Raw genomic sequence first — 12277 nt, 5'->3', positions numbered from 1 at the left:
TATACTTAGGACTGTACTTAAGTACAGGTTGAGGTATTTGTACTTTACTTGAGTATTTCCAATACTTTTACTTACACTCCACTACATCTCGGATCCAAATATTGTACTTTTACACTACGTTTATTTGAAAGCTTTAGTTACTAGTTACTTTGTAGATTGATTATAATTACAAAACATTAAATAACCAGTTAAACCCTTTATACATTTAGGACATTTGAAAATAGCTGATCTACAAGCTAAGATCGGATATTTTATTTTTTATTTGAAATGGGACATTCTGCATGATAAGTACTTTCTACTTTTGTACTTTAAGTACATTTTGATACTAATACTTTTGTGCTTTTACTCAAGTACATTTTTAATTCCAGACTTCTATTTATAAGGGTGCCCTCACACCAAAATACCTATGAGAGTGGAATCCGTGTTCCGCCAATGCATTTCAATGAGAGTGAAGCGGTTTCATGCAAGCAAAGGATTTCTGCAAAAAACGCTCCATTATCATTGAAATGCATTGGCGGAACGCAGATTCCACTCTCATAGGTACAGGGTTTCCTGCAGGAAAAAGTCTTGACCAGGGGGGGGATCTCATGGCGCACGCGCGAAGCGCGTGCGCCGAAATTTTTTGATAATTAATTAATTAATTCGAGTAATTAATTCACTTAATTTTTTATATTAATTCTTATTTTTGCCCTATAAAAAACACATGAATGTGCCCATGATGACGGAAAACACAACTACATGCTATCATTCACATTTATTCAACATTGAATAACTACGTTTTTCACAGGACAGTGTAACTTGTTTTTTTCCCCCAGGTTAATCAACCAGCACTGTGCCATATAAATAGAAGTCTACAGCACAGTAAAAAAAATGAAACATTGGTGTAAAGTAACTAAGTAGATTTACTTAAGTACTGTACTTATACTGTACAAAGGAGATTTTCAGGTATTTGCACTTTACTTGAGTATTTCCTGCATTCAGGAGATACCAGCCCTTATGTTTTCTTCAAATGTAAACAAACATGGCTGCCATGTTTGAAAGATAGGGTTGGTATGGGGGTTAAACATGCAATTTCGCGATCGCGATCATGCCTAGTACATTGTTGGAGGTCCAAAAAGTTTTTTTGAGAAAAAAAAATTTTTTTGATTTTTTTTTTTTTTTTTTTTTAATACCCTTGGGGGGGCGGGGGGGTTTTCAGGCCGGGCGGGGCGCCTGGCCTGTAAAGTGCTGCAGGAAACCCTGAGGTATTTTGGTGTGAGGGCACCCTAACAGAGTATTTCTACATTGCAGTATTGATACTTTTAGGCCTACTTAAGTAAAAAATGTGTACTTTTTCAACACTGCTTACCCCATGACTTTGTCTTTTCTCTATGCTCCAGTCCCTCACATCCCTCCAGTGCGCTGGCAGACAGGCATCAGCTGTCCGTCCGTCCCCTGCCATGATGAAGAATACCACTCTCATTGCTCTCTCTCACTACATCTTCAATCAGGTGACTGACACCACAATGGAATCTGATACCAGAAACTGATACTCCCTCACACAGTGTCAATGTTTGAGTGGGGTGGGAAACAAACAAACAAACACAAAACATGAAACCTCCTTCCTTGCACACATAAAAACGTGTGCAGTGTTAACTCTTTCTACTGAATGTAGAAATATTTGGGTAAATGTTCACACTCTCAGTTAAAGGTGCAATCCAGGTCTCTTGCATGAAATAGCACATTTCAGCCGAGAGGTATTCCCTGTGTGTCCAGGGGTGATAATGCACGCATGAGCTTCAGGCAGTGGCACTAGCTTTTCTGCTGCCTTCATTGGCTCCCTAGCCTGAACCAAGTACAAAACACTGATGTTGGACTACAAGGCAACCAACGGCATGGCAAGCCTTCAAGGCCTGATACAACCCTTCACTCAGTTAGATTAGCTAACATAGGATCTCTGTAAGTGCCTATCCTTAAAACACCCTGGTCAATGCTCCACGCAGGCAGGGATGTAGCACCAAATTCTGTGCCCATGGATCTGTGGGAAAGGCCCTTTCAAATGTTGGGTCTGTCTGCAGAGACGTAGAACATTGCATTACCTGAGGAGGTGTACAGTATGCTTGAAGCACTGGGGGATCCTCACTTTGTTGAGGTGGAGGGGCTGCTCTGAATGTTGCTCATATTCTTCTCCGCCGATTCATCTGTGTAGCTGAAAGGAATGGCGTAGAGTTGGAGAGGGTACAAGAATATCTAAGTACATATTTGTAGTACTGTAAGTACTATACAAATATAGTAAACTATTATATAGTAAGTATTGTTATTTGACTTAAATACAGTATTCTCAAGAGGAAGACTTGGAAATAGCAGAAGAAGGATGAAATGCTCTGAGGAAAAGTTATTTTGTTTTGCTTGATGCAGGGTCTTATCATTTTCATTTTAGCATTTCAAGCAGTTAAGTATGAAGATTGCAAAATGCAAAGTGGTGTTGGCTACTTTGTCAGTTTGCAGAGTATAGTTACGCAGAAATGTGTATAATGACAATTGGATTGCCTATATGTCTGTTTATTGTGCCTAACATACAGTAGGCCTTGGCCAAATGATATGATCCAACAAGCACAGATTTGACTCACTTCAGTCAAGCCCTCCAAGGTCGACCTATAGGATTTACTGTGGTGGAACTGCATTTTTCTAACTTACTGTCATAGTGTCTGCTGAATTCCCTTTTTTGTTAAGATATGTTTTTTTCTTTTCTTTGGCTTTTATGCCTTTATTGATAGGACATGGGGAGAGAGACAGGGAGTGACACACAGCAAAGTTTGACACACTGTCAGGCTACACTGAGCCTACACTGATAACAGAGCAATTAGAGGGCTTTGTTGTGATTTTCAGCTTTTAATACAAAATACAGTACAGTAACTGTACAATTAAGTTAGATCTTTTCTATCTCCCAAAAACGTTGAAAGAGATCTTGATTTATAGAGAAAGAAGATAGCAGGGGCAGATCTTGATTTGTGTTGTCCTTCAAGTCCAGATGAAATGTTAGTCATGGCTCAGATTCATTATTGACATTATAGTTGCTCTGCTAAATGCCTAAACTGTAAATGGTACACACACACACACACACACACACACACACACACACACACACACACACACACACACACACTCACACTCACACTCACACTCTCTCTCTCTCTCTCTCTTTCACACACACACACACACACACACACACACACACACACACACACACACACACACACACACACACACACACACACACACACACACACACACACACACTGCATGTGAGAAAATAATAAGTCACCACTCAACACCACAGACTGTAAAAGAGCGGTCACACCACAGCATCTGTTGATTTACTAAATACAAAAGCACAAGCTAGAACTGAATGTCATAGCCTAATGCAGGGCCGTCTTATGTTACTATGGAAACACTTTGCGTACTCTTATAAAACATAATTCGTCCCCTCGACCCAAAACACAGACCACAGTCACCACACACACGTAGACACAATTTGTGGTGGACAAACGGAATACATTTACTTGACTACTGTACTTAAGTGATTTCTTTTGTGTAGCCGATCTGTACTTTCACTTTACTGTAGTAATATAGAGCAGAGTAATATTTGACCAGGAGTATATACAGTACTTACTGTATCTCACTCTTTTTCTTTTTTGCAATTAAGTAAAGCAGTCCATACACTGCAATCAGCTAATTAGCTTAACACTTAGTTTGAAAGTAGAACTCACACAATTATTATATATCACAATTTTAACCACGTTGTAGGAAGTAGGATAACTGTCAGACTGGAAACTGCTAATTCACAGCTAGTTACCAATATCCTGGTCTACAGACACTATAGCATACATTTAAACAGTTACAGTTTCTGTAGCTGTAACTGTTCTCTTGACCATTTAACACATCCAATGTAGCACTCACTCTTTTTCCCAGATAGTCTGAGGCTATTTTCTTAACCATGAATTCCAAAGCAGCGGGATCTCACAAATTAGTTTGACCTTTAGCAAAGGGAGGTAAAGTAAAAAGAAAAAGATTACAATAGAGGGTATGCGCGTGACATCATCATCATACCCGGAAGTTATGCGGGAACGCCTACTGAGTGGCAAAATACTACTTTCTGATTGCATTAAACAAAGTTATACTCACTTTGCCACTCGATTTGCCACTCGATTTGCCATTCACTTTATGCATGCGCATACCCTCTATTACTGGTAGACCTCACTGTTCCATTTTAGCTTTCGTGACAGTAGTGAAGGTGGACTTGTGACCGGCCACTCAGGTCAAAATCATGTATTTGGTTTCTCAAGGTGAAATGCAGGATAATATGAATGCAGGCGGATGAATTGTTCAAGTACATGTACTGTTGCATAGCCTAAATCACTGAACTTAGAATCTAAACAACCATATCAGCTGATTTAGCATTGGTGTCACAATAATTAGGAAATGTTGCAATGAATTTAGCAGCTTATCTAAACTATCAACATCTAAACCAAATAGAACAAACATGAATATGTTGTTTGTTTTGTCTTCTACTGTTTTCAATGTCTAAAAAAGATCACAAGCTTTTATTGTTGTTGTGGCAGTCAATGTAATCACCTTGGCATTTACAATCAGACACTGACAGTGAGCATTAGGATGTTCTGAGCATAGCATGGCTGCCTTTTCCTGGAGATGCGCTTCAAACCTTCACCAAAGAGGTTAATAGACTGAGAAACATAAACAACATTTCACGTTAACTATTTACCTTTTTCCCAGCACATAATTCCCTTTTAATCAATTCAACTGCAAGTGTAGGGTGGTCTTCACACAATTGAATTGCTTTGTTCCTCTTTGGACCCCGATGAGCGTAACAAGCGAAATATCCATGGGTACACAACCACACGCTGCCTGGGGGTGTTGAGGCTCTGAAGGAGAAAAGGTTTCCTGGAAAATGGCTCAAACTCTGGCATCATTAGCGTTTAAATGTCACTATTATATTAGTGTGAACTTCTGTGAAGAGAATGATATCTGATAAACTGTGAATAATGACAGAAATAATACTGAAGGCCATGATGATTGTGGAAATTGTTGCATGGTTAATTTATCAGGGCAATGTATTTTTCCAAAACGTGAGCATATCTATAATTCATGTGAAATGAACACTATATCTCAACTGATAAGTTATTTAGATTGGTACTGTACTGTATCTCTCGATACTTTTCTTTCTTTCTTTTTTTTGTGTTTATAATATACTGTATGGATAGTACACTCTAGTCTTGTGTCAAGTGTGTCCTCAATGATCAGGGCTACTGAAAGTGTGACCTACTGATTTGAGCCATTAATGCAGTACCAACTGAGAATCTGTTTGGAAAAAGATAAAAAAATACACTAAACTTACGGGCTGACACGGATGTTGAAATGCCGTCGCAGAAGGAGAGCCAGGGTTGAAAGCACCATGATCGTTGTGCACATGATCCTCCCCAGTGGATTGACAGGGTTTAAGAGGAGCTGTCCATTGTTGCTATACCTTACCGATCTCCACTGCTTCCCATAGGTTCAAAAGAAGTGAAGCATAAACATTTAGCTTTAGAACCACAGCGTTTACCTGTGTCACCCTATGCTGTTTGTCTTGTCCTTCCCCTCACCCTACAACTGCCGTGTGAACCTGAACCAGCCGGGATTAGCCAACAGTGGATTAGATGAGATGCCACAGTGTGTTATTGAGGCCAGGCAGGGACACTATAATAACATAAGCTACACTGTGATGTGTGGGCACTTTATATGAAACACCCGTACCAGTTGCTGAATGGTCATGGCTCTTGCATCAAAAGGAAAATGAATTGTCCACTGGTGGTGACAGGTGACAGTTGGCATCAATCATGAGCTTTCCTTTGATCATGAAATGATTAAAGTAGATTGTAAATGTCCTGCTTATAAGGGTATGGCATTGGGACAGTAATGCTCAGCATGGAACGATGCCCATCTGACATGATGACCTCAGGAGACGGCTGTTTGTAGCTGCAGTGGAGGAGGTGATGCTGTATGAGGCTGAGACATACGCTCACAGTACAGCAGATCACATAGGCGGAACACATTAGAAACTTGGACCTCTACGGACGCCTTCCACAGGTCACAGACAAGGTCAGAGAGAGAAGGATGAGGGTGGCAGGGTACTGCATCAGGCACCCAGAACTGGTGGCAAGCTAGCCTGAGATCAATACCATTTTTTGTTTTCTAGTCCGGTTCGGAACGGAAATAACTCATCAGGTGGCTGGGACCCATGACCAGAACCAAGCACCGCTAAAATGATTCTCAGAATCCCCTAAAATGTGTTTAGTTTGGTATAATCGCTTAGTTTCTTTTGGTATATCGATCTTTTATTCTGACTCGTAGCGTGACTATATAGCGAGACTAACTGATTGATTTGCATTATGTGGGGTTCCCCTTACCTCTCTGACCTCATCCAGCTACATGTCCCGCCCGTTCCCTCGGGTCCAGTGATGCTCCTTGACCGCCCATGACCAGGCTCCGAACCTGGGCCGACAGGGCTTTCTCTGTAGGTGCCCTCTCGCTTTGGAATCCACTCCCTAAACACATCAGAAACGCCCCCTCCCTCCCTTCCTTCAAAACCGCCCTGAAAACCCACCTGTTTAGAATTGCTTTTAATTTAATTTTATTTAGTTTTTTTCCGGCCCCATCAGTAGAATAGTGACAACTTTGGTTCCAGTTTTGAACCAACTTTTAGGGTTCGGAACCAATTAATTGTCAGTGGAAACACTCTAAACTGGTTCAAAACTAGGTGGCAAAAAAGAACTGAACCGGTTCAACCCTGGTGGAAAAGGGGCCTCGGAGTTATGGGGGTCCTTGAAACTATAGAAAGTTTGAAAACCACAGTTCAATGGGAGCATGACTCTGCTGTCATTGGCCTGTCATGAAACCTCTGGAGCTTGAACATCTGTGGCAGTGGTTCCTAAACAGTGGTTCCCACATTTTCATAGGTCACGACTCGAGTAAAACATACAATTTAATTTTTCCTATATTAAAAGAATAAATATATATATATATATATATATATTTTATAAATGTTAAAGCAAACAAACAAAAACATCTAAGAAATTCCATAAATTAAAAATATATTAATTAAGCAGTAGCGAAAATAGCCAATCTACAAGTTCATAACGAGGCGCAAAGCCGTGTTGTGAGCTTGTAGATCTGATTTTTTTTTTTTCACTTGCAAACGTTTAATTTCTCTTTTGGGTCCCGAGTTAAAAAGTTTGGGAACCACCGATCTCAGGTGCCCTGCAGTGTCATTCAGGAGCATCAAGTGTTGCAGTGTTGTGGTGGTGATGCATCTAATCTAGAGCTTAGGGATGTTTGTTTATACCATCTACCGTGAATGGAACATTGTTCAATCATTCAGGTTTCCACTTTGAATTAAAGCTTAGCTGCAGAGATAGTCTACTTATAATCAGGGGATAAGTCTTAGACAGCTACTATTTCTGTTGATCTGCATTGCTGTTTTTATGTGAGCATTTCTACAATCTCTGTACATTTTCTAACTATGACCAGAAGATACAGAAGTATTGTGTACATTGTTTGATTTCAGCTGTACACTGAAAAGATCGTTGTTGTTTTTAAAAGGACCAGCTAAATACTATGTCATTTAGTGGATGCCTTTATCCAAAGTACTTTGTATAAAAAGAGAAATAAATACCTGGGCACTTCAAAAGAGACTATACCCAAATAAAATACTGGAGCACTCGACCGGGTCTGCAGGTTTGAATAAATTGTTGGAGTGCCAGGGTGACTGACGTTTTGACTTGCAGAGTCAAGTGTGTGCATATGCTGCTGTGCACTATGCACTGCACCTGTTTGGTTATAATAGAACAATACTGGTTAATCAATCCCCATATCTCTGAATCTGATGACAGAGTTGACAGAAATGCACATGTACGGTAATACTGTAACAGTATGATGCACATAGTACCGGTACCGAAATGTAACACATCTGTTCATGTTCATGAATTTGCCTTCGTCTACCTTACCTGTGTGCGCGCACATGAATACAGTGTACATTGAGATTTGTGCATTATTGTGTCCATGCAGGGCTCACCGCGGGAAACGTTCCAAACGGCTCCCTGTTGCAATTAGCTCTGCCTAGAATGACTCTCCTGGTGGCAGGAAGATGTGTCACCATGGTGACAAGTCGGTGTCCTGCCAGCCACGTGAGGCAGGACACTGGGAAGAGGACTCTGTTTACTGACCGTCACATACAGTCAGTGTTTGTTACCTGCAGGAGTCATAGTTGAAAGTGGAGGAGGATTCAGGTACTGTAGCCTACTGTGGATTGCAAACAACATATTTATCAGTGGTGCTCAAACAGTTTCATGTCAAAGACATGGTATGTATTCCACCGCAACCCCCAATTTAAAATATTTTGTTCCAAGGCATCCTAGAAGCAAAGATTTTAGTAAAAAACTGCCGCACACCTTCTGCGCAATGCACGATGGGACATTGGAAACTTGTGGATAAAACCAGTAAGACTCCCTAATCGGGAAATAGGGCAAAAATATGTTTTTCCAAAATCTTCCTGATCCATGTTGATGAGATGAGTGTAGACATGCTGTGTAGTGATTTTCGTGATTTTAGGGCAAAATCTGTAGGAGCAGTGTCCAAAAATGTGTTTTTAAAAATCGGCCTGAAGGTGGCGCTATATGGGACAGATTCATGTTGATGGGATGAGTGTAGACATACTGTGTAGCGATTTGCGTGACTTTAGGGCAAAAACTGTAGGAGCAGTGTCCAAAAATGTGTTTTAAAAATCGGCCTGAAGGTGGCGCTAGAAGAGGGCCATGTGAGAAATGAGGGGTGGGGTCTCCGCGTTGCCTTGGCGGACGAATAGGTACCGGCCCCGGCTCTCCCGGACGCTCCTAGCCCGAGTTACGGCATTTTATGTGAGCTGCAGTGGAGGGGGTCCTCCACTGGGGGCGCCACCACTTTTGCATCCGTTCTGGAGCACCAGGAGTGGGTGGTCCCCAGGAATTCCCCGTGAGCAGCCCTGTTGGGGTGGTCATTTGGTCATTTTTGCACATTTGGTCATTTTTTACACCTGGGGGTCCCTGGCGCTCCGGGGGTCCTTGGAGGTTGTAGTTTGCCAGGTAAGGAGTGTGTGTGCAAAATGTGGCATGGATGGGGGCAACAGTTGTGGAGATATGAGCAGGGCAAAAGTGTGACGTGTGACGTCTGACTCACGGAGGGAAATTTTTTTACACCTGGGGGTCCCCCAGGGACCTGGGGGTCCCTGGAGCTCTGGGGGTCCTTGGAGGTTGTAGTTTGGCAGGTAAGGAGTGTGTGTGCAAAATCTGGCATGGATGGGGGCAACGGTTGTGGAGATATGAGCAGGGCAAAAGTGTGACGTGTGACGTGTGACTGACTGACTGACTCAGGGACGGACGGACAGCCGGTGGAGGTTTTGGTAGTAAATGCGACCTACGGTCGCAATAATGGTTAAAGTGGTTAAAATGACTGTGATTGTTATATTAAATAAAAATGACACAGATGCTTTCCCTGTTTGAATGGGCTAGAGTAAAATGGGAACGCCTTCATTAGAGTACTTATTTATTTCCTTATAGAAGAACACAAAGTGAAAGTTCCAGAGACAAGCTGCAACTTATCATTCATAGTCATATGTGTTCTATGCTTATTTTTGCCTGGTAGTTGTAACATTAAACAAATGAAAATTGTATTTATACCAAATCATCATGATACAAAAACAGGAGACAAGACTTTGTGAGACATTATCATAAAATGTATAAAACAAAAGATTATTTTAGCGATCTGATGAAAGGATGATGTGATCCTTATGGAATACATTTCAGTGTGGAATATAACCTGCAGCTGTACCTCTGTGCTGTACCTCCCTGTGGGGCCTCAGATAAAGAGCCTTGTTGTGAGCTTCAGGCAGCAAACAGGCGGTCATTAATCATTGATTAAGAACATTTACATCTCATTTGATTTAATCATCTCCTGTTCCTGAAACAGTGGGACTGTCAAACACAGTGTATCCGCAGTGAACACCTGTGGGCAGCAGCGGCTGCAGCAGGTTATTTGTGTCGAGTTCAAGAAGGGGCAGAACAGATAAAAAAAGAAACGTCACACTCACTTAGAGGTTTGTGGCTGGGATTTGCTCTCCAGGAACAGTCTCAGCCCTTGTATAAAAATGCACATGTATTTGACAGGTTTATAGGAAAGGACCAACTAAAGAGAGAGAGAGAGAGAGAGAGAGAGAGAGAGAGAGAGAGAGAGAGAGAGAGAGAGAGAGAGAGGACAAAAGGCTGTATTTGTATCTTGTGTAAGTATCTGAACACTTGTATCTAATCAGTCTATTAGAGATACAGTATCAAATATTACAGATATATATTTTTTATTGATAATCATAATTTGATTTCACCAGGTCTGCAAAGGTACAAGACAGGTCTGTGGTAGGCTGTGCAAATATGCTCAAAACATCACAAAGCCACTGCTCCCTCCAATAAACTATGCAATAGTCAATGGCATACTCATACAGTATACAGTATTCAATACATACACATAATTGTTACAGGTATAATTTATAAAGAAAATATAAGGTAACTAACTAACTTTTAAACAGAACAAAAACATTAAAAAACTAAAGCACATTGTTCAACTTCCACGTACACTATGATGCCCTTATTTGTTGATGTGATCATCAGCACACACAGGGAGAGTCTCTAAAAGGAGCACAGGAGAATGTGGCTATGTTCCGTTTAGAATTGATACAATTATACAAATACTGCTGTGGCACACTTGTTATGCAAGAGCATGGCCTTCCCCCCAGCCAAATTAATGGAAGGTAGAGTGCGTGTGTGTGTGTGTGCGTGTGTGCATGCGTGCGTGCGTGCATGCGCGCGTGTGTGTGCGTGCGTGAAAGAGACACTAATTGACAGAAATTGCAACTTTGATTAGGTGTCTGCACATAGTTATGCATGTGTGCGTTTGTGTGTGTGTGTGTGTGTGTTTGCATTTATATTGTGTCTTTTTGCGTCGGCAGGTTCTGTTAGCGGAAACATCTTTCAAAGGAGGATCGTGCTGGTGGACACAGATGCCGCTGACCTCACAACTGAGCAGATGCTGGACTCGACAACGTATGACTTGAGTGAGTTGTTGGTTTCCCCAGCTGCTTAGTTAGGGGATGAGCAGGCCTGATGCCAAAGCATTATTGTTTGCCATCCAATTTTTGTTTCGAAATGGGTGACACAGCCAATATGGAGTTTGTTTCAAAGTTTGGACTTATTCAGTGGCCTTATTGTTGGGCTCATCACTATTGGGGCATTACATTTAGGACTCCATCTTATTTAGCCTTGAATTGAGCTGAAACCTGGACACTGATCAGTGATACGAGTCATACCTGTGGTTGCCCCTCCTGTCACTGAAAAAGAACAACACACTTGTTTACCACTAACATTTAACAGACTATTTTTGCCAAACCTTTTCCTCCAACCCAATGGAATACTGTAGTACAACATTATTTTCAAAAAGGTGACAGATTTGACAGAGTATACAGCACTGTACGTCTGGCCCTCAATGAAGCATTTTAAGAGAAATGCTGGATGTTATGGCTTATTTATTATACTTTGTTTGATAGACGCGTCATCTGCTATTTTCTGCGACCGATGAAGTATAAATACTGTATGAACTATAATGACTAGAATAGATGAAGAGGAGACTTACCGCCTCATTAGTACCAGATGCCATTGCCAAGGGGGACCAGAAGGGAGGCCCTGGACATCATCAGAGCAAACACACCGGGCAGATTTGACTTAATGTCCATCCTAAACGGATTTGCGGTCTATCTTTGGGAGTGGAATGGAGAGTGACTTGGATCTGAGGACCCACACGCCGTCCCAAGTGACTAACAATAACGGAATTTATGGGAAGTCTGTAAGATAATCTTATAGCCACGTGCAAGGGGGATAATTTCAAGAGGGATGAATGGCGATGGCGCTTAACATCTCCCTGGTTCACTGTAGACAATTAGGAATAAAAAGATGACTAAATAGAGCCGTAATAAAGGAGTAAAGGAAAACGTAAATTCAGCTGTCCAAAATTCCCCTTGTTGTAACAAGGGGAATTTTGGATATACCTACCCTGATATACCTACCCTGTATCAGAGCTGAGAGCTCACATGCCAGATTGTGTGCTTATATTACTTGAGGCACATTCCTTGTCTTAAGATTCCAAAGTCTGAAGGACATACTGA

The sequence above is a fragment of the Nannobrachium achirus genome (genome assembly GCF_963921795.1).
Source record: "Nannobrachium achirus genome assembly, chromosome: 3".
NCBI lineage: Eukaryota > Metazoa > Chordata > Actinopteri > Myctophiformes > Myctophidae > Nannobrachium > Nannobrachium achirus.
Note: the sequence above shows the minus strand (reverse complement) of the source record.